The 24,758-nt window shown below is 32.8% G+C and overlaps 1 long non-coding RNA gene across 1 annotated transcript in view; it reads left to right on the top strand.

Annotated features, from left to right (window-relative positions):
• The window catches only part of LOC146993225 (uncharacterized), a 61,491-nt gene that overhangs the window by 21,431 nt on the left and 15,302 nt on the right, over window positions 1-24,758 (top strand). The window contains exon 2 of the long non-coding RNA XR_015038800.1: window positions 20,306-20,490. This is a non-coding gene — a long non-coding RNA (uncharacterized LOC146993225). The remainder of the gene's footprint in view (window positions 1-20,305; window positions 20,491-24,758) is intronic.

The raw sequence follows: 24,758 nt of genomic DNA on the forward strand, positions 1-24,758 counted from the left end.
GCCGACAAAGGTGGCCAGATAGTCGTCATGGATAAGAACACTTACATCGATGGTGTCACTAAACTCTTAAACGAAGGACCATATAATCCGATCCCTAAATATCCTTCACCTTCGGACTTATCCAAAATAAAAACTGCGATCAAATCTTCGCAAATCATTTCAAGCAACTTAAAACATTCGCTTATCCCATCTGTTGCGAATTGTGCCAGATTATATGCTCTTCCCAAAATTCATAAAAGTGGTATTCCTTTCCGCCCTATTGTATCAAATTTAGGTACTGCCTCGTATCCTTTAGCTAAATATTTAGTTTCTAGATTTTCCACTCTATTAGACAATAACATTTACACCATAAAAAATTCAATAGAGTTTGTAAAAAAGGTTAAAAACATTTCTCCTAGTAATTTACTCATGGTTTCTTTTGATGTAAAATCATTATTCACCAATGTCCCAGTGGAGGGTGCATTAAGATGTCTAGAAACCTGACTTCGCGAATTTCATTTCTCTTGCATCGAAATTGATGAGCTAATTTCTCTCACTCAACTCTGTTTGAAACAAACACATTTTGTTTTCCAAAATAAATATTACAAGCAAACTGAGGGATTAGCCATGGGAAGCCCCCTCAGTCCCATCCTGGCTGATATCTACATGCATTATTATGAATCAAAATTGTTTGAAACTTTAAACTTCCCGGCATGGTTCCGCTACGTAGACGATACTTTTACCCTGTTTGAAGGTAATAAAGATGATTTAAATAAAGTTCTTTCAACAATGAATTCTATTGATCCTGCTATTCAGTTCACTTTTGAACTTGAGACTTGCAATTCTCTTCCGTTTCTCGACATTCTGGTCACACGTAACACATCCAACTTCAGTACTACAGTTTACCGTAAACCTTCATCGGTTTGCCTTCCACCACACTTTAAATCATGTCATCCGACTAAACAAAAGTTAGCTTCATTTTATTCCTATGTTTTCCGTGCTCTTCAAGTTTGCTCCTCCAAACTAGCCCTTGATGAAGAACTAAATTATTTAAAAGCAATAGCTATTGACAGGGGCTTTTCACCCAACATTATTCCCAACGGTTCGATTCCCGGCGAAAGCGTTGCAAATTTTTCATCTCGTCTGCTTCCAAAAAGGTATCTAATGTCTCTACAGTGGCGCCCGAACTAAGAGAGTTGTGGATGATGATTCTCCTCACCCAGGATTTGGCGATTGGGTCCCCTAAAAACCCCAGTTGCTCTTTAAAAGAGGGAGTATATAAGGTATTTCTCCCGCCTTCTTAGCGAGCCTTCGTGGTGTAGTGGTCTGCATGCTCAGCGCGTAATTGAGAGGTCTGCGGTTCGATTCCCGGCGAAGGCGTTGCATATTTTTCATCGTTCCTGCTTCCAAAATACCTAATATCTCTGCAATTTATTTCACTGGGCTACATAAAACATATTTTAAACAAATATCTTTCACTTCATCCTCATTTTTATTTGTTATTCTAATATCACTTCGACATGTCGATCGTATGAACGTTATTTCTTCAGCTACGCTTTATTCTTTTCTATTAAGTTTTTCATCAGTGGAGCCATACGGGATGCATAAAGCAAAATCTAAATGCCATTCTATTTTTCTTTATTCTTCCTTCGCAGGATTGGAAGACCGGGTCTTCCAATCTAAATAAAGACCACAGGGCCCTGTGGTCTTCTCAAATATCCGTCTACATTTTCATTGCGTTGAATTTTTTGTTTCTGTATTTCTGAAATTAAGTCAATACTTATATCACTTATTGCACCTCTATTTCAATTTTTAATAGTTTCCTACATTTCTTTTGCTTTAATTATGCATTTATATGTAGCTCCTTCTTCTGCTGTTAAACTAAAAACAATAATTCCAAATTCTTTTTTTACTTTCCTTCTTCATGCAGTATAATACTACAAGATCTAGTATTTTTTACTAACATACACTTTAACTAGATCTACCTTGAAAGTCTGTGTTACGACATCTCGCAAAGACTAGAAGATGAATACAATAAAGGAAGGGTGTAAAAGACCATTTTTAATCAAACATAATTATTTACAGAGGGCACGGAGTTACGTGCTTACACTGTCACCAGCCACTTGTGGTGAGGAACTAAATGTAACAAACTAAATTTTTAAATTTACCCATAGATTTCAAAATTACCCATAGAAACCAGTAAAACATTCTACTGATACCTATAGAATTTTTGTTGGTCTCTACTGACTTTTACTGGTTTCTATTGATCTCTGTGGGCTTTTCTGACTGGTATGAATTGACACCCATGCAACCAACATCAATGTCAGAACTTTCTACTGGTTTGTATTGGTTTATATTGAATTTTACTGGTTTTCTTACTGATATCAATATAATAATAAATCTTCTGTTGGTTTATTTGAGTTTATGCTAATTTTCTATCTGACGTTAAGACTTCTTGTAAACAATAAAATTAATAGAATGAAAATATGATCTCTTTAAGACCATCATGCGCACTCAGTAGTGAAACCGCGCTCTGACTAACCTTTTCGCTACTTCAATATAAATACACTCTCGTTCACCATCATTTATGTACTGGCGAGGAAAATCAGGAAGAACAGAAAAGGATAACAAATTAAAATAACTAATTGTAGAAACAATACAATCCTACAATACTGTTTTCTTTACTGTTATCTAATCGTTTTGCATAGAATAGTGCTTCTGTTTCCATATTTCAAACGGCATAATAACCATGTGTTGATTATTCTGTTTTATTTGCTCTAAAATTTTCCATTTTGATATAAATCTTAAAATTCTTATTCTTAGTTGTTAATTCAAATCTGTTTACTTTATGTAGGCCTAATTCTTAATCTCTAAAAATATTCCATTTTTCAATTCATGTACGCTTTGCTATTAAATTGAATGTCAATGACTGCATTTTAATACAAATAATACAACTTTTAATTGACAAAAGACATAAGCTTTTTAATTTATAACAATAAAAAACAGTTCGAAAATTTACATAATATTTCTATTATGTAATTTTTTACAACTGTTCTTTATCCTTTCTTTCGAACTCATAGAAAAGAATGCAGTCCAAAGTATGAATATTTCAGCTTTGCTATTCACTAAGAGACAAAGCTTTAAAAATAAGTATTACCAAATTAGTGTTCTCCAGGGATGAAAAATAGCATTTTTCTTCAAATTTTGAAAACACGCGTAAAATAACATTGCTTGCCTAGAAAAAAATATTAATTACCCAGAAAAACATTTTCGGTGTGAGGACGTATACCAAAAATAAGCTTATAGAATACAAAGATATTTTTCTTTTGTTATGCCTGGAATATGATTGTTTGAAAGTATATTTTCTGTAATCTGCTTCATTTTGCGAGACGCATTTATATCTTCTAATCGTTATTTTACACGTTATCTCTTTTCAAACTGGAAATCTCTGACTTCCGTATTTAGAATAAGTTTATGTATGCATAATGTTTAATATTAAAGCTTGCATATATTAAAATATTAGTACTATAGTCTGACAAGTTCATTAAAGTAAAAGCTTTTAGCTCTCAGTAAAATTTAAGACAGCAATTTACTGGAAAGCAGTTGTGATTGTATATGATTACCAACCAGCTGTTGTTTAGGAAAATAAAGATATAATTTTTCCTGAAATAATTGCAATAAACATTTCAGTGACCCCCATAGAAAACAAATTGAATTATTGATTATAACTGACAGTTATACTGATGACATAAATACCATGCATTTTAATGAATGATGAAATGTTGCTTCTGCGGTAGGAGTAATTGTATGTTCAAATAATTCATCCCGTGTGATTTCAAAAGGAATATTTTCTTTTTAAGAAAGATTGGATTAATCTATAAATGTTACCTTAAAATATTATCATACAATTCTCAGGCACATGCACAAAATATTCTGACATCTATGGTGTGAATAAAAAACGTTTTGAAGCATTTTCAAAACTGTTAAGGTCGTGTCGCTTAAAAATCCTTTTAATTACTATAAGAATCCATGACATGGATAAAAAAAAGACAATCGTTTATTAGGAAAAACTCAAAAATGATATTCTTCAATTTATTATTTTAAGTTCTCAAAACGAGTATGAAAAATAAGATAATACTTTTAGCAATAATAAAAATAGCGATGAAATCGTATAAAATTATTGAGTTCTGTATGGGCTCGCGGATTTGGAGTGATTGACAACACTTGATGAAGAATCAAAACACAATTTATTAGCGAGTATTACTCAGGACAGCTCCAAAAAATGTTTACAGTCGTCAAAAAACTATGACAAACACACTGAAACAATCAGCATAGCCTGCAGGCTATCAGGCAAGACAGGGAAGACAGCTTCACAGCAAAGCACTAGAATATAGCTCCCGACTTGGTTCGGTCGTTCTCCGAACTCAACGTACTCTCAAGTCTCCACGCTACAACTCGCCATGCTCTCGACGACACACTCGATAGCCTCAACGATGCACACTCGATGCACTAACTCGCGATACACTCGATAAACTAGACTGGCGATCAGATCGATAGACTAAGAGACACACGATAGACTTGCTATCGACTAAGAGACTGATGAGGCACTCTCTACTCGGCGTACCAGCCGGATTTATATAGCTTTCGGCCTGCCTTCGAGAACATTATGGGTCAAACCGGTAAGAATTCGTTCTAGATGGTTCTCCATCCGTCTATGGCATATCGCCAGTTTTGTCCAAATGTCGCCAAATGGGCTATTTATTGCCAAGTATGGCAACGCTGCCTTCCCTTGCTATTTTCTGGCAACCCTAAATTCACCTAGTGGGGAAGCCATTCAATCGTAGGTATTTATTGCCAAGTATGGCAACGCTGCCTTCCCTTGCTATTTTCTGGCAACCCTAAATTCACCTAGCGGGGAAGCCATTCAATCGTAGCTGGGAATTTTGTAACAGTATAATAGCATATGTGAAAAAAAGCGAGGCTTTTCTTTATGGAGCTGGTACTACTATAAATATTTTGCTCAATTAGTCCATCAAAATATTAGCTTATATTTCTCTTCATCATATATGCCAGAGGGCGAAAAAAAATCTATATGAGAAGCAAATAGTATTTCATTACAATATAATGCATTCGTTTAGAAAGACGTGCGGGCGTTGATAGTGCTCAGTTTCATTATGAATCTTGAAAACTTCAAATTTTATAGGCCACAGACATCACAGTAAAGTTATCCAAAGGATTCCTGCAGAAACTTGTCAACATTTATGAATTCTGAACCTTTATGGTAATGAAAAAATAATTAAAGGTGTTTCAATTATTGGTGAAGATTCTAAGAATAGGACTGTGCAATAAAAATAAAAAGAGGATATTTTAAAGGATCTCATAAAATTAATTGTTTTCTTTTTATAAATACCATGAAGGACGATATACTCGTACATGTATAAACAAAATAAAATCTGCAATATAGTATAAAAGTCTCCTGTTCTATTTTACTACTTTCTGCAATATTGACTACCTGTAGTACACAACTGTTATTCAAATGTTTTCTGATAAAATGCAAAATGCTAAGGAAAATAACCTCAGTTTTACTAGAGAACACAAAGTATACAAAAGAAACATTTGTTTTAAAAAAGGTAAAAGCTAAAAGTATCAAGAGCTGTTAATGAACTTAATTGTCTTAATTAGGAGATGAACTTTATATAACTATTCATTGTTCAAAAGTGTGATCAGAATTGAATAGCGAAAAAATAAATTCTGTAGCTGAGGAGAAATGATAAAAATTCCTATAATTTTTTAAGATAATGCAAATGTTCAAAAAGGTCAACTATAAATTTTAATTTTCTAGTAAATATAATCAGTAAATAAATTTCTCTCTACATTTTTTAATAAATTGTAAGCTTAGATACATTGCTTCCTTCTGAAATATTTATGAGTAATAAGGCTGAAGATATTTAAATAAGAAGTTAATAGTATTTAATTACTGTATATTAGCTAAAAAGTCTGTGCAGAGTTTCTTATGAGTACGGATCATAAAAGGCATACAAGTCTAGGCAAGCTGAGTCTATGCATAAACTGGCTTCAAATACATTTTTTCAAAATTTATCTTTAAAATGATTTTGTTAAAAAATGTTTTTGTTCAAAATGTAGGTTATTTGAAACAAGACCACGCTGGGCACTTACAAATTAACTCAGCTGAGAACTTAGTTGAGAACTCCAAGGTAATCTGAGTATTGGATGTTTTGGGTGGTAAAGTTAACTGGGTAGCAATGTGGAATTCCTTTTCTTTTTACCTCAAGTAGATTCTAATTAGCTTTTGCTAGTAAAATAGTTTTATGTTTTACTTCCACAGCATATTTTCTTTAGTGATATACAAATTCATTTTATGGGAGTAAAAATATTCTTAACTTTAGTATAATATTAAATGATTCTGAAAAAAAAAAATGGATAACTTCTGTTTCATTCTTTAACTTGGCTGTCTCATTAACAAGATAACAAACTTGGAACGTATCATAAGATAGAAAATTAAAGGTATTAGAACAGATTAAGGGGACTCAGTACCCTAAGTTTGTCGAAAAACGATGAAAATAACGATTTTCTAATTTTTTGCTAAAAATGTTGTTCAATATCATTGCTACGCTGAGAAGAAGTTTTGAAGCAATCTGACAATAATAAATGGTATAAAAAGTATTTTAATCACTTTGACAGCTCTTTAAATGCCACGCTCACCCCAGTGTTTACTTTCTTTTAATTCTTATTTTATGTATTTATTTCTTAATTATAAGCGCAGAAGAAGAGGTACGTGATTAACTGTGACTGTAGCTATCGGCAAACTTTGTTTACATGTGTTTTCGTTACTGAAATTGCAATCTGTTTTGACTTGTGGATTTTTTTCTCTTACTCAGCTCAGAATATATATATTTATTTATATTAATCAGCTAAATTTTGATATGCCTCGACAGAAACGTAAGAATTTGCGAACGATGGAAATGAGTAGAAAACAGTGGCGTAAAAACAGTGATGAAGTTGCTGACTGCAGCGGTTCGGAAAATTATATTGGAGGCAATATTAGGCTACAGAAATTATCTGTTCTAGAAAAGAATGAAGCATCTAATGCCGAACATTTTGTTATTGTGGATTTTCGGAAAATTAATAAGCTATTTAGTTTTGTAAAGTGTACTGATTGTGAAAAACAGACATTAAAGCTTGAACTTGGATGTAAATTAGGATTTTCTTATGATTTGAAGGCACGTTTCAGATAACCGGCCCTTGGCGATTTTTCGGCCGCCATCTTAGATTTCAAAAATGCTCAGGCGCATTTTTGAAATCCAAGATGGCGGCCAAAATTGCCAAAATTGGCCTGTCCGAGGGATTTCGGAGAGGGAAAACAATTCTGAACTACCAAACATGCAACATGCAAAGAACAAGACAAAATTTAACTTCCCCCAATTTATGCTGACATTCTGACAATTATAATATTTTTTGCTGAGCAGAAGTTTATGAGATATAAATTAAATTACTTAAATTGCATTCAATGCGATTAATTTAATGTGGATGATCAAAATAAACTAAACATTAAAATTTCAATATTCTTGTTTTTTCCATTATTTAATCATTCTTAACTGATCTACATGACTATAATATATGTAATATTTGCTTTAAAAAATACTTTAAGCCTGAAATCACTTTAGACTTAAGTTTCGTTAAGTATAGTACTTATATTTAAGTGTTATGATCGAAATACAGAAAGTGCAAAAAATTGGAATTTTCTGCAAATCGCATATTTGAAAACAGCATTACAAAATACAGTTTCGTACATTAAAACTAAAAGAAATATGTCATAAAAACAATCAAGAAATGTACCCTTATATAAATAATAAATTTATAAACTATTTTGATAAATCTAGGAAAACTGTAAGCTTTAAAACATACAGTAAAAGTTTAAAAAAAATTCTTTTAGTATCGTTAATAAAAGATTAAGTAAGGATGTTAAGTATTTACTTTATTCTGGTATCATCCTCCAACAATATACGGAATTAAATTTAATTTATATTAGAATATAATTTAAATACACACAAATAAAATGTATTAAAATTAAGACTTACTTTCCCTCACGAGGCGCTCAGCAATTTTTTTCCGTCACGAGGCATAGTTCGCGCAAATTTAGCGCCGAAAGGCGGGTAACGACTAGTTACGGTTGCAGTGAACAATGAATTCAGATCGTTAAGTTAATAATTTTGGGTAATGTTTATTTTTTAGTTTGCATAATTTTTCTGATATTCAGACGCTTTTGTTTATTCACAATCTACCTTTGTACTCATTCTAGAAACAAATATTTAAGGTCTTATCTGTACAGTTCATAATTAATAATACTGCTGTTTAATTTGATTAAAATAAAATAAATAAAAATATTTCAAACAGAATGATACAGGTTATTTCACTCCCAACAGTTATACTAATTAACCCTTTGCCATCGGGAACGTATTTGCGGTTCTACTTATGTGAAGTGCCCCAATAACATTATTTTATAAAGCAGGGTACTTCGCGTAATGCGCAGTAACCGCGACGATACTTTAAGTAGATACCTTTCGAAGTTGAGAATTTAGCGCCGATCAGTTATTAATGAACAATGATGTTTGTCTGTCGGCCTATTTGCAATTCCAAATGACAATTTTGAAATAAAATATTTTAATTTTGAAACTTAATCTTTTTTAAGGAAAATGTAATTTTTTTTAAGTACCATTCTAGCTAATAAGCTTTTTTAACCATTCTAGCTTATTAGCTAGAATGGTTAAAAAAGCTTATTAGCTAGCTTATTATTCCGGTTTACTCATCAGTATTATATCTGTCTCCTATTTATCACAGTATAAATGGAGTCTTGGCCCAATTAAATAAATCTAAGATGATCAATTAAGAAAACTTATAGACATATATAATAGTAAGGTTGTAGTGTCCAGGTGGGTTAACTCCTATCTGTATATTGGAGTATCAGGAAACTACACAGAAGAAGGGTTCAAACCCTTTATTAACTCTTTAAAATTTACAATGCGTGAGCGTCAACTCGACGCTAACAAACTTCGCCTCTACTTGAGTGGTAACTGAAAGTCAGGTAGTTGAAATTAAAAGTTGAAATGTTTAACAAGTGATAAACTAGCTTACAGGGCTCAGTGAGATCCTGAACTTTAACCTCCTTCCAAGCTAGCGGCAGCAAAGCAATGCAATTAAGCCACTTGAACCAGCAGTAAGCAAACGTACCTACGGCAGAGACGGCAGCTAAAGCCTAACTCTCTCTCTTTATCCTACCAGAACTCGGCTTTTAACTACTTCCTTCAACATAGAAAATTTGCATGCGTTCACGCGCGCATTTACAACATTTAACTATTCTGGCACTGACAATTAGGGGAATGAAGGCTTATAGGAAATTTTTAAATAAAACTTTAAATTATTAGTTAAAATAAATATAAATCCCTACAAGGTTTTAAAAGTGATGTTTAAAATTTTAGCTAATTTTCCGTAATGCATCCCCGTCCTCAACTCCACATGGATTGCCAAATATTTTAGGGCACCTTCAATTTCGTAGATCAGTAGTAGCAACTTTTGAGGTTCTTACAGCAAGCCCTATATTAGAAACAACAGGCATTTAATGCACATTGGTCTCAAGTGTCTATGAGAACTTCGACACCGGTTCACCATGCCCCAATCCAACACTTCACAAAAGTTTCACTAAATACTCGCATGTGTGGTGAAATGGGCTGGAGTCCCTTGGGGGTGGAATCGCAACAGTCATGGGATCATCGTTCAAAAGTTGTGTAAAATCTCGCCTGCAAAAATCTTATCCTTCGGAGTACCTAATTTGCATAGTAGTAGGAATAGACTAATTAAGCAGTTTCTTCCGAGTACCTAGTTTGGGTAGTAGTAGGTATAGACTCATTAGACAGTCATCAACTTACATATTAAAAATGGTGAAGCGATGTTAAGTAGTATGTGACTGAGTAGCAGTGCGTTCTTCTGGACCCATAGTCTGCGCTGGGATCGCGAAGACCTCTTTACAAGAAAAGGACTAGTCTATCATAAAGGTACTTGCACCCATGTGCAGATCGGCGGCTGCTTGAAAAGGTCTTGTTAGGAATGCCCCTGCCTGAAGATATACGTCCCTGATGAGTATCATTTTCTAACTTCAGAAAAGCGTCCGTCATAAACACAGATCGTATTTTATTCTCGAGTGCATCCTTATGTAAGTTCAGTTTTAGTTTTCATTATTTAATTAAGCAGGGGATGAAATAAATCTCCGATACCGTTATGAAAATTCACTCCATTGGATTTGTTTAAATATACCCTTTGTAGAAATGTGTGACGGGCGCTTTTGTAGAAAGATCTTATTTTTCATAAAGATGCCGAAAATTAATTTCATCCCATGCGTCGTCAATCTATAATGCATATGGAAATGACATTTGCATAAATACCCCTGCTTTAAGTGTTCGTATCCTTTTGGAGGTTGGATTTTTTTTAAATTAGAGACTGATTTTCGTAAGGAACACGTCTTTTGCCATGGCACCCTTTTGAAGAATTTTATTTTTTCGAACATCGATCGATCTTTATAAAGGTGTGTTTACCTTTATATCTGGGTACCATTCTGAAGGTGCTCATAAAGAACCACTGCAAAAAATACCATACATCGCAATAACTGGACACACTGCAAATGAAATTAAGAAAAGGCGAGCTGCATAATATACACTGATTCTAGATACTCCTTTTAGGCCCACAACTGCATTTTAATCTTCACATTAGCTATATACAGCTTCCATAACATGCGGCCCATCCTCCTACATACCAAGTGTTAGGGTTGATCTTCATCATTTGGCATTCTACATTCTTAACCTGAAAGGTTCATGTTCATTCACACAAGTTCTTTTGTAAATGCAAAAACATTAATATGATACACATATGATTGTATATATGTGTATCATAATATTAATGGTACATAATTCTTACGGTGGCTCGTTCTTTACCTTTCCCCGTATATTCTTACGGTGGCTCGTTCTTTACCGTCAACTATTCATTACATGATGTCAATTTCTGACAAATAAAGAGCTCTTGACAAAGAATCTCTAATCCTTAGAGATTCTTTGTTAAGAGTTCGTAAAGCGCTACATATTTTGTAGTTTTAATGAGAAAGCTCTCCATGTCCCTACCAGGAGCGCTGACACAAAATGCAGATTTATCTGTTTTCCATTTTTGGCCTTGTTGCCCTATATAAATACGATTTATTTCTTGACGTTTCTTAAAGCTTAATCATAGATTTTTGAGTTAGCCTGTATATATAACAGAAAGATGAATTGTACTTTTTGATGATTCCCTTAAGATGGGGAACTTAGCAAAGTTATTCGTATGTCGTAATGGAAATTTAAAAAAAAAAATATTATACAGTCAAAAATCTTTAATCCGGACTCGTCGGGACTTCGGCGATTCCAGATTATCGGTTTTTTTTTTTTCCGGATTATAGATCATCAGTTTAAATCTATTAAGATGGCATGCAGAAATTATAAAATTAAAAATATGAAACCGTAATTTATTAAATAAAGAGTAATTATGATCTAAAGGGTATCAAAATTTACAAAAAATAGCTTAATTTTTATTTGTTTACTTTATTCAACATTTCTTTCAACGCGCGCATGCGTAAAGCATACATTACGCGTAGTCGAAATTAGAAAATTGCAACCAGAAAACTATTTGATATGTATTCGTGATATTTATAATGACGAGGAATTTGATTTAAATCATATCAAAGACGGAGTACATCCAGATGAAATACTACATTTAGTAAGGAATTATAAGCCGAATAAAAAAAATCTGCCCTGAAGATAAGGATAGTGCTGACAGATCAACTTCCAGTTCATAGCGTGCCACGACTCCCCCCCCCCACAGAGCAGCGTGAAATTGATAAACAGATTTCCGAATGGTTAGAGAAACAAAGGCTATGTCTTTATCCATTTTTTGCAGCAATTCCACTTTTTGTTTGATGGACATCAAACATGCTTTAGCTTTGTAGATCCTTTGGCAGCTCCAGAATCGGAAACTCTTTTTGAAATAATCGAAAGTTCAAGCTTAGTTTTATAAAATTGATCTAACAGTCTGCAAAAAAATAAGCCGGATCCAATTAGAAGATTAAGGAACAACGCAATCTGCAACATTAACTGAAATACATAATTAGATAATTTTAGCTTAGCTTATACCGTCCGTTATACATTAAACGCGCATGCGTAAACGTATTATGCGCATGCGTAAACGTATTATGCGCATGAGTAAAGGTATTATGCGCATGCGCCGAAAGTTTGTAATTTTGAGGTCCGGATTAAAGACTTTTGACTGTATCATAAAACTATAGACCATGCCTCCATATTAATTTAATTTACTGTAAAACAAGTCTAGAAAAAATTAATCATTATTAATAGGAAAAGTTGTAAGGTATTTCTTTCTCTTTAAGGCGGTCCTTAGTGGTATAATCGGAAGCACACCCCACTAGCAATCAGACGGCCGGAGTTCGAAACTCGGCGAGGACAACACATATTTTTCCTGCCTGTTGGCTCCCGAACTAAAATGTGGTTGACTGTAATTTGTCAATATCAGGATTTAGCAAATGCGTCTCCACCTTCCTAGTCGCTCTTGAAGTGGGAGAGAATGTAAGGAATTTTTTCCTTTATTGCCGAGCGCCTTCGTGGTGTAATTGGAAATAAATCCTGCTAGCAACTGGAAATTAGTGTGTTGCATCTTTTTCATATCCTGCCTAGGCAAAGGTGTAGAGGGGGGCGGAACAGACAGGCCACTGATTAAGAGGTTGCCTCCGAAGAACCTTAATTTTTTAAGCATATGTTAAAAAGGACGAAGCTAAAAAGTTGTCTGTTTTGCGAGAATCAGTTCCTAACTTACATTTGCCGCTTAAGACTTTTTTACAGTGTAGGTTTCAGTTGCTCCTTGCTAGAGAAGTTTAACGAAGTTGAAGTTGATTAAAAGCTATCTTCCATCAACAATGAGCTAAGATTTAATGATTTTGCAGTCCTTTGCATTGAAAATAAATACAGTACCTAAAAACATTAATGAATTTTTGACGAAGCTATAAACAAATTTTCAGAAGTCAAAACTCGCTAAAAACAGTTATAGCTTTTTTTTTTTTTTTTTTTTCACAGAAAATTTAACATTTTTTAAATCATAAAAATGGCTGATTAATAAGACTTTTTTTAATATAAATTTATCTGCTTAATGTAAATTGTTTTTTCCTTAATCTTAAGACTTTTGTTTTCCAAATTAATTCAAATATTTAATTTTATTTAAATAAATGTTAATTATATATTTGTGTTGACATTTTATATGGTGATTATTATAATAAGGGGGGAAGGGGCTAGTGAGATTTCCATCATGAGCCTCAATAAATAGGTCTGCTACTACAGATAGGATTTTGCATGTTTGGCATATTTCTTGCTTTGACAAACCTAATGATTTTAGAAAATTACATTTTATGTTTGTACAGCTCTTCCATCCTTAGAACGGTCAATTTACTAAGCATAAAAACCTATCTCAAACATTCTGTGTATGTGTATTTTTATATGTTATGTAAGCTAATAGAAAATATTTAATAATGGAAATTTCCCTAAAAAAAGCCTAGACCATTATGGAACCACCACCAGCTTGAACAGTTGTTGACAACTTGGGTCCATGGCTTCGTGGGGTCTGCGCCACACTCGAACTCTACCATCAGCTCTTACCAACTGAAATCGTGACTCATCTGACCAAGCCACGGTTTTCCATTCGTTTAGGTACCAACCGATATGCTCACGAGCCCAGGAGAGTCGCTGCAGGCGATGTCGTGCTGTCAGTAAAGGCACTCGAGTCGGTCTTCTGCTGGCATAGCCCAAGGAAGACAAATTTCGCCGCAGTGTCCTATCGGACACGTCGCTCGTACGTCCCACATTGATTCCTGCGGTTATTTGACGCAATGTTGCTTGTCTGTGAACATTGACAACTCTACGCAGACGTCGCTGGTCTCGGTCAAGTGCAGGTGGTCGGCCACTGCGCTGTCCATGGTGGGATGTTATGCCTGAAATTAGATACTCTCGGCACACTCTTGACACTGTGGATCTCGGAATGTTGAATTCCCTAACGATATCCGAAATGGAATGATCCATGCGTCTAGCTCCAACTACCATTCCGCGTTCAGTCTGTTAATTCTCGTCGTGCGGCCATAATCACGTCAAAGCCTCTTCACATGAATAACTTGAACACAAATGAAAGCCCTGCCAAAGCACTTCGCATTTATACATTTTCTACGCGATACGACTGCCATCTGTATATTTGCATATTGCTATCCCATGACTTTTGTCACTTCAGTGTAAAATACTTATCAACAATTAAAGTCCTTGTTAATAAAATTTAGCTGAATTTTAAATATATATATTAAATTTAATGAATAAAATTTGAAGCTAACACAATTAAAATACTAAATTAAAAAATTTATTTACATGCATACAATTTTATATTAAATACACAGATAATTTTCCTACCATTACAAAAAATAAACAGATGATTATTTCTTTCTCATACAATCACAGACAAGAATAAAGAATTATTTTATTAGAGTTTTGAAATAACAGCAGTTGCCCCCCTTCCTTTTAAATTCAACAACTTTTAAAATTACAGTGATTTTTATTAAAACATAATAAATATAGTTTTATTAAATATTCCTTTCACAAATTAGTTCAACTAATATTACATAGCTCATATTAAATGTCTCTACTATGAAATAAAGGATCTTTCTCAAAAAATCTTTTTATATATAGACATATAATTAATTATACGTGTATCAGTTTACTTCTTCTATAATTATAGTTTGTGAAAATATTCTTAAACTATTGAAAAGAAAGAAATTTCCTTTATTTTAAAATGGTTATGAGATGGACTTGAATGTAATGATAACAAAGAAAACATTTTTTAATAATAAAAAGAGAAAAAAAATCTAAAATAGCTTAAACATAGACACCTTGGAAAAAAATTATAAATATTAATAAAAATAAAATTTTCACAGCACATCATTTTAGCACAAAAAAATCTATCATTAAACTTTGCATACAGCCACTTTACCGAGATCTTCATTTCAGTATAAAATACATAAATTTCATCTTTCATTTCCTATTTATCTGTTTTGGTATTTTCTAATTTAAGAAATTTTGTCTCAAATCACATTTCATCATGAATCATGATGCATTAATTCTAGATTCTATGGCAATTACTTTCACAGAGCATATATGAATTGAACTATATGCTATCATTTTCGTATGAAGGCTTTCCATATGAAATTAACTTCTCAGATTTTCTACGTTTATATAGTTCTATATGAAGAAAGCATTCACTCTGGAATCTAATTTGATCAATATGAAGTAATAACACATAAGCTAGAATTTTAATAGTGACAGCACTTTGAGACATTACAGTTGGCTTACTGTAGGAACTATCCAGCAATGCAATCATTACCATATTGTTACATCCAATGATGCAATACTTTTGCTTATCATCTGATAAGCTTGCTTTAAAATGATTTCATTGAAGGACACTATAAGTCAGTGTATTGCCATCTAGCAACTGAAAAAAAAATTGGTACGCAGGTTTTGTGGCTTAATTGTCTGATTTATCAAGATTTAGGTATTAAGTTTTTATTTTGACTGATGTTTCCTTTTAGAATGTTGTTTGGTTTGCTTGGTTCAGCCATTTGCCCTGAAGTTGTTGACCTTGGGTGATTACAGCTTAATGACACTAGAATGACGCTGACAGCAGGATGAATAATTTTGTTGCATAACTTAGCTGACAGATCCTCCATATATACTAGTCTGCTGTTTCTGCTCACTAAATCAGCTGGAAGCGTTAAAAATTATAAACATGAAACAATCTGCATAATAATTACAAAATAGAATTGTAATAAATTAATTTATATTTTAGTTCATTTATTTAGTGAACAAAATAAATGTTAAAGTTATTAAATGCAGCACTAAATTAAAATATTAATAACACTTGTAGTATAGTATTAAAACACTGATACTACAAATGCTAAATTAACCGAGTATTGGGACTTTAAAGTGACTGATAATGCTAGGTTAGCTTTTTGAATGCATTTTAATTAGGAAATGACTGATAATACTAGGTTAGCTTTTTGAAAGCATAAATTCATATCATACATAGAGAAAATTATGAAAACGTCCATGTAGCCAGTCTATTTGTCATGATACAGAAGCAATAAACATGTTTAATGATAAAACTGAAATGAATAAAAATATTAATGAGGTTAAATTTATAGCTTTGTTGTTCTTTTGCATTTCAGTTAATATTTCTATCATAAAAAGCGTACGGCTTAACACTGTCCACTTTCTCTTTGACAAAAATGAACATTTTTCTCAATAATGACAATTTGAACATTTAATTGTGAATTATAATAAATCTGCTAGCTGCTGTTCTATTCATTCACAATAATAATGACTTGAGTAAGTTTCTGCGTTTATTTTATTTATAACCTCCCAACATTTTTTTACTATGCTTTATCCTATAGTTCCAATTTGAGGTAACATGGTGCAAATATCCAGAGTTAAACTGTCATAATAACAGTACTATTTACAACTGAAGCCAGCAAGCACATATCATAAAATTTCAGTTATATGTAGAAATAATTTCTAAGCAAATAAATCTTTATCATTTGGCCAATCTCAATTCAACAAACTAATTTTCATAACCTTTTTTAGTTTTCTTTATTCTTCAGATAATCAAAACCATTATTAAAGAGCGATTACTGCACATGATTGTTAAGAAATATATTACATTTCCATTCTTCAGCTTTGCTACTTTTTAACTTTTTTTAACAAGTTAATATTTAAGTACTATTTAAGTATTATTGCTGTGAACTAATTTTCAGAATGTATAATTCCATTCACTTTTTTGAACCAAAGAATGAAAGTAACAGCACTGTGCATAAAAATGTAGAACAACTGCATTGTTAACACAATTAATAACTCAAGTGCTGTTTTGAAGAAAAGCATGGGGTTTTTAGAGCAATTAGCGTAAATTATTAGACTTTGATGCTACTTATTTTATTAAAGCTAATTCTTATGTATAGACACAGGTTTTGTTCACCAGCATTTTATGAATTATTCACAATTTCAAATACAAATTAACTACAGGTATAAATGTGTGAAATAAAATAAGCAGCCTTATTAAAGCAGACAGAGCCTTGCAATATTTAAAAGTTACATGTTACAAAATTGGCAATTCAATCAGCTTATTTTGTTATGGTGGCCACTTTAATATACAAGTGTCACCTGTATATATTCTAATATATTTTAGGAGCATTAAGCTTAAATAACAAGTTGTATTTTACCTTTCCGGTCCTTCTTCCCTACATAAATTTAGCATCTGAGGTAGCTATTTTATTTTACAAAAAGTAGAAATAAATATAATGGAGCTTTATTTTTTCAATTGCTATTAACTCCCGATAACGATTTACGAAAATATGAACTAATTATGATTTGCGATTTTTTTTGGGGGGGGCGGGGGTCATGCAACTACTTTATTTTACAAGAGGTAGAAATAAATAGACTAGGAAACGTAGAATAAATAGAATAGAGCTTTATTTTTTTCAATTGAAATGAACTCCCGATAACGATTTGCGAAGACATGAACTAATTAGGATTTGCGATTTTCCAACTTTCATTTTGTCTTACCGTTAAAGTTAAATTAACACCCGATAACGATTTGCGAAAATATGAACTAATTATGATTTGCGATTTTCCATTTTGTCTTACCGTAACGTTCACTAAATCTATGGAAACAGAAAAAAATCCCTTTTCGTCCTTCAAGAAAATTCCCTGAGTGGGTTGCAGGGTTGTAACGCTTGTCAGGGTTACCATAATCTGGCGCACATGCACTCTCTTCCGAAATGTCAACAAATCGCCAAGGGCCGGTTATCTGAAAACTGTTATATTTTTGCTGTAACAAATCTGTATTTACAGTTTGGAATACAAATTCATAAGAAAATTAAACTAATATTGAAACTTATCAACTGACGAAATTTTGCTGAAAATATAGCTTCATTCTCGAATTTTTACATTTAATTAAATTTCTGTGAGAATATGAGTATAAAATTTTTTACTAAGCTTTTAGATGACATAACCATTGTCGAGCATTCACGACATAAGTTTATTATTTATTTAATAGAACTGTACCCGTAATTTCTCCTTGGAATAGAAAGGAAAAGAAAATTGTAAGCTTTAATGCTAGAGTTGTAAAACATTTTTAGTATGGTCTATAGCTGCTAAAGAAAAATTTTGTAATTAAAAGGTAATTTAGGAAAAGGTGAAGACGCTATAAAATGGAAATTTATGATAATGGAAAAACAGTAATAAATAACACGTTTTAAGGAAAAAATAATGAATCAGTTATTGCTATTAAACGGAATTAACTGACTTTCCAAGAGAAAAAAATTAATTTCCGATTAATTAACAGTAGTTAATATAAGCGGTTGTGTGTCCTCATCTTAATAGGCAAAAACCCAAATGTAAAAATCAAACCTGGAAGCTATTGCGTTTATATTAGTTAAGAGAAAATCTTAAAAGGATATATACAAACATATTTCTTATGCTTTCATGTTTGATGCTCAGTACTAGCAATGTCTATACCTCTAATTAGATTTACACTGACGACCATTGAAATTGCAACACCATGAAGGAAAGCAAATGCAAAAAGAAAATATTTAATGTATGTAAACAGTATAGCCTGAAGACAAAATGATTAAATTTGTAAGCAGTTTGGGAGTTTACAGGGGGGTGAAATTAATAGAAACAGCTGGCAGCTAAAACGGCCCTTACCCGGTTAGGCATGGAGTCGAACTGGGCTTTGATCACAGAAACGGGTAACTCATTCCAAACTGCTTTAAGTTTATGCCACACTTTCCCAACTGTATTAGCTGGAGAGGGGTGGCGGGCTAGCCTCACAGCAGCCCATGACCACATGATTTCAGTGGGTGACAGATCTGGAGATCTTGCAGCAATCGGATATCCTGTGTATCGAAGAAGATCAGAACAAGACGTGCAACATGTGGTCTTACATTATCTTGTTGAAAGATGGCGTTCGGCAGGGCTCGAAGTTAGAGCACAACCACTGGACCTAAGACGTCAGAAATGTACCAATTTGCGTTCAAATTACCGTCGATCCGAACTAGAGATGTGCGTCTCGTGTACCCAATGGCTGGGCAAACCCTCACACCAGGTGCAGGGCCCCTATGCCAATATCGAATGCTAGCAGGTGATGTGCAGTCTCCTCGGAACCTCCGGACACGTATACGATCAAATCAGTATGCTGCGCGCAAATCCGGGACTCATCTAAAATGACGACGTTGTGTCGCTTCTGTATCCAGCTTTGTAGTTCGGCGCACCAGTCACCATCTTTCTCTATGCTGCATTGTCAAGGAAAGCCGAAGTAAGCCGTGCTGATAGTCCACGCTCCTGCAAACATCGACGCACCGTACGAGCGGATACTGGGAGTGCTGCAAATATGCCTTTTTCCTGACTAATGATCCTTGATGTGGTTTTTCGGTTTTGCAGGGTTGACCTCACAATATACTTGTCTTCTCGGGCGTTATTCATGGGAGGGCGTTGAGATCCTGCATGCTGTTCAATATGACCCTCAGCAACCCGCTGATTCCATATTCGCAAGACAATGGTTGGATGTCGACCAGTGCGACGGGCGATATTATGGCTAATCCACCCTTTCGATAGACAATGATCTTGCCTCCATAGAATTCCGACACTTGCTGGTAAGCATTTCTTCTTATTATTCAAGGCATAACACGATATTCTAAGAAAACTGACCTTACAAGCGCTTTCCAAATGAGAAATCCACTTAAATGCACTTGAAGTACTAATCATTTCCATATTCCACCCTCTTCTTCCTTTCATGTGATTTTGACGTTCCTCAGATCCTTCGTTCCTGGTGTTGCAATTTTAGTGGCCAGCAGTGTATATAGAATATTCCAACATTTTGAAGTAGTTTTACAAAGACGTTTGGTGAATGAAAATTAACTAATGATTTTAAAAATAATAATAATAATAAAAGAACTCTGTTTAGAATAAATTGAATTTTTAATACATTGAGGATGCGTAAGAACATTATAATGTAACTGTAGAAAAACAGCAATAGAGAAGTTAATCTCAAGAAACTTTAAACAGGTACATAAACAATCATTCCTACATTACAATGATCTTGTCAACGGAGAGTTATTTTAGGTAGCTTTTCTTAATTACAGGTGATTGTTGCAGTTTTAGTTTTATGGATGGTTTTCCTCCTGTCTTCAGCACCTGGTTATATAGAAGCTGGACCAAATTCAAACATTTCAGCTTGCCATTTCTGTGACGATGATGACTCTTCAATCCACAATTTCTTTTCAGTCCGCAATTTAGTTTGCTGCACATTAACATCAAGATGTTGTGGGTAAATATAAATTCTTTTTAGCGGAGAATGTATTAAAATATGTCATAAAGTAACTTTACATTTCTTAAGTTATATTATTGCTAAGCATATTGAACCAAATAATAATGATTTTGCTCTACCCTGGAATGACTGACCATCAGTGAAGATGACTGATTTCTAGCCACTAGACTCATGTTTGAATCTCAGATAAAGTACTGATATTTGTCTTTGATTTTCCAAACACGTTTTTGGTCAAAATTCAGGTAAAACTTTAACATATAATGTTCATGCCTTAATTAAGTAAGCTAATCCAACTTTGTTCTTAAATTATGACAAGGTTGTATATTTGAATGAAATCATGAATGAAGCTAGAAAATTCCCCAATTTTGGGCAGTGAGGTACTTAGCTAAGTGAATTATTTATGTTGAATATTGATACGGTTTCCTAAGAAAGCTAAAAATCAGCTGTTCAGACAAAAAAAGGGGAAGAAGCGTTAATATTATAAATGTGGGATTTTAAATCCATAATTTTAAACCCTTAATATTTTTCCTCGCGCGCTGTCTAAATTTTAGCTGTTAGCACGAGTGAAATTGATAGAACTCAAGCCACTTTGTTTTATTAAGAGCTATAAGATGTTATGGATGTTGCGTTTAATATATATACGATGATATAGATGTTGTTTTATAGATGTAAGATGTTGTTGTAAGATGTTGTTTTATAGATGTAAGATGTTGTTTTATAGATGTAAGATGTTGTTTTATTGATGTAAGATGATATATATGCTGTATTAATAGATGAACGATCTCATATATATACTAATATTTTATTAAATATGCTTTGTTTGAATATGAATTGCGATTTCAAAACGAAAGAACCCACAAAAGTGGTGTCAGAATCGGGATCAAATTACAAGCAACAAATAGTGGAATATGAAGCAATATTGGATCACAGAAGAAATACTTCTGTTAATACTGAAATCGATGCATCAACTGCTCGAATTTTCAACGACTCTTCTTTTGCTGTTTTTGATGACGATCATGAGGTAAAACAAAATATTAGTAAGTCATCAGTTCAATTTCCGTTTTCACAGTTTTCAAATATGTATATAACTTTTAATAATATTGAAAGTTTGATTTCTAAATTTGATAGTAATGCTTATAATTCTGTTGACAAATTCATTGAAAACTTTAAGGATGTATCTAATTTGTTAAAACTAAATGAATTGCAGAAACTGATATTCGCCAAAAGATCTTTAACTGGCAAAGCAAAATTATTCATTGAAAGTGAAACGAAAATTAATTCGTGGAATGCACTTAAGGCTTTATTAGTAAATGAATATGGTGTTCAGTATAACTCTGCTTAGTTACATGAATTATTATCAAAACGTAAAATGCAGGAAAAAGAATCGCTATATGAATATTTTTTGGTAATTAAAACTATGTGTTCTAAAGGTAATATTGAAAACGCCGCTTTATTTGAATATATTATTAATGGTATAAATGATTCTACATTTAATAAAGCTATTCTTTATGGTTGTAAAACTTTGGCAGAATTTCAGGAAAAACTTAAGATATATATGAAAAAATTAAATTAGATAATGATAAAAATAAATCCATTAAGCCTCATTCTAAAACCAGAAGCGACCATTTTGAAAGTAAAATAAAAACAAATATTCGTTGCTATAACTGCGGAAATCTTGGTCACACGGAGAATTTTTGCAAAAATAAGAGCAAGGGAAAAAAATGCTTTCGTTGTAATTTACTTGGACACATAGCTGCAGAATGTATAAAAATTAAGACAAACACAAAAGATCTTGCCAGAGTGAATCATATATTTGTAAAGAAGCAGTTAAATGATATGCATAAAATTGTATCGATAGGTAATGTAGAAGTAAAAGCTCTCATTGATACAGGAAGTGATATAAATATAGTATCGGAAAATATTTATAAAGTAATTGGTTCACCTAATATTAATTCTTCCGACTTGATTCTAGTAGGCTTTGGTAATAATAAAGTAAAACCTATTGGTTATTTTAAAGGTTCCATACGAATTGATGATTGTGAAATTAAATCAAATATTTATGTTGTGCCTCAAGGAACAATGAAAGAAAATGCTGTTATTGGAAATGAATTGCTTTCGCAAATGGAAATTATTATAAACCAGAAAGGCATATCTGTGAAAGCAGTAGAAGATGAAAATGAATCGGATTTAATGTATGTAAATATACATCAAGAAGATGAGTTAGATAATTATTCGGATATTAATAAAGCATGCGAGTCCAAAGTAAACCACTTAATTGAATGCTATATTCCTAATAAAACGAAAAACCCTATAGAAGAAACAGATGCTGCTTTAGATGAATTAAAAGAAAAGGTGTCTCAGGAAGAGAAAAGTGATGTTAAACGTGGACAAGGAAAATTTCAAAATGTAGAGGAAGAGAAGAACTCCATTCTTAAAGGAAGAATAAAAAACCCACCTAAGAATGTTCAGCAAGTCAAAGAGAGTAATAGAAAAATTAATGATTCCAAAAAACCCACTTCAGGACCAAAAAGTTCTAGAAAAAGAAAGAATTCAGAATTTAAGAAACTGGTTGAAGATAATTCTGGTAAAACAGGAATATCAACAGTAAGAAAGAGTAAACAGCAAGATAAACTTCCAGCTGAAGAACTGGATCCTGGTATATCTGAAAATCTTAAAGGAAGACAAGCGAAAAGAAAATCTTCTAATATTGAAATGCTTAGTACTTTAAAAGATGACCAACCTATTTCTTTGAGACCCAGACATTTACCAATTATAGATAAAGAACAACTAAAACAGGAGAAAACTATTTTACAAATGGATTTGGATGCTTCTGAACAACAAGTTAGATCTTTGGAAAGAAAACTTTCTATATTAGAACAGACTGTAGAGGTGTTACAGAAACAACTATCAGAAGTAAAGAATGAAGTAGAAGCTGCAAAATTCCAGATAATAACTGAAGAGAAAATCCTCTCTGAGCAAGAAAAAGGAGTTCAACATGTTAAACTGAAAATGCAAGAAAAGCTACCTTTTGAAAAGAATCGCATGAGAAAAATTATGGAGAAGAAATTATTTGCTAAACAAGCAGAATTGGAAAGAAAAATATGTATCACCGATGAAAATTTCGTCAGTTGCGAGAAATTCTTGATGCTGATGATTGGGAACATTATGGAGACTTAGGTGATGCTGATGCTGTTACAACAAAATTTTCCAACAACATAATGCGACTTTAACTTACGAATCAACTAAACCTAAGACAAGGACATATATAAGACGTAAATATTTCTTTGAAGAACCTTCTGTCCCCAAAACAAGATTTTCTAAAGCAATATCAGTTAATGTAAATTAAAGTTAATTACTTTTATTTCAGTTAATGTTGTTTTTAAGATGAAATGAAGTTTTTCAAAAATGTTAAAGATTGAAGATACCTTTGGATTGAGATGAAGATTTCTGAAAAATAGAAGGGACTGTTGACGATGTTATTGTTGCAAAGATGAAGGACAAGTAAGATGTTTCCTTTCAGTTTTGTCCTTAGCACACAATCTTCCCCTCTCCCTTCGTAATTCTTTTTCAGGTTTCGGCTTATTCTTGATGATGGTTCTTTTACCGAAGACAACGATGATGTAAGATGACCAATGATTTATGATGCCAAGAGTAGAATAATGTCGTCGAGGTCGACGCATAGCAGGAAGGCCGAATGTGGGATTTTAAATCCATAATTTTAAATCCTTAATATTTTTCCTCGCGCGCTGTCTAAATTTTAGCTGTTAGCACGAGTGAAATTGATAGAACTCTAGCCACTTTGTTTTATTATGAGCTATAAGATGTTATGGATGTTGCGTTTAATATATATACGATGATATAGATGTTGTTTTATAGATGTAAGATGTTGTTGTAAGATGTTGTTTTATAGATGTAAGATGTTGTTTTATAGATGTAAGATGTTGTTTTATAGATGTAAGATATTGTTTTATAGATGTAAGATGTTGTTTTATAGATGTAAGATTATATATATGCTGTATTAATAGATGAACGAGCTTATATATGTACTAATATTTTATTAAATATGCTTTGTTTGAATATGAATTGCGATTTCAAAACTAAAGAACCCACATATATATATAATTCGTTCAAAATGTCACACACGAAATATTCTTATAAAACTAAAGTTAGATAAACTGTTTATCCAGCCACTGCTCCAACTTAGCCATCAGAGGTTTAAGCAATAAAACTGAAAGATGACTTCCCTCTCAAAGAAACATTAATAATCT

The sequence above is a fragment of the Stegodyphus dumicola genome, chromosome X1 (genome assembly GCF_044657685.1).
Source record: "Stegodyphus dumicola isolate Sdum_Otavi_A_Nest chromosome X1, ASM4465768v1".
Lineage (NCBI taxonomy): Eukaryota > Metazoa > Arthropoda > Arachnida > Araneae > Eresidae > Stegodyphus > Stegodyphus dumicola.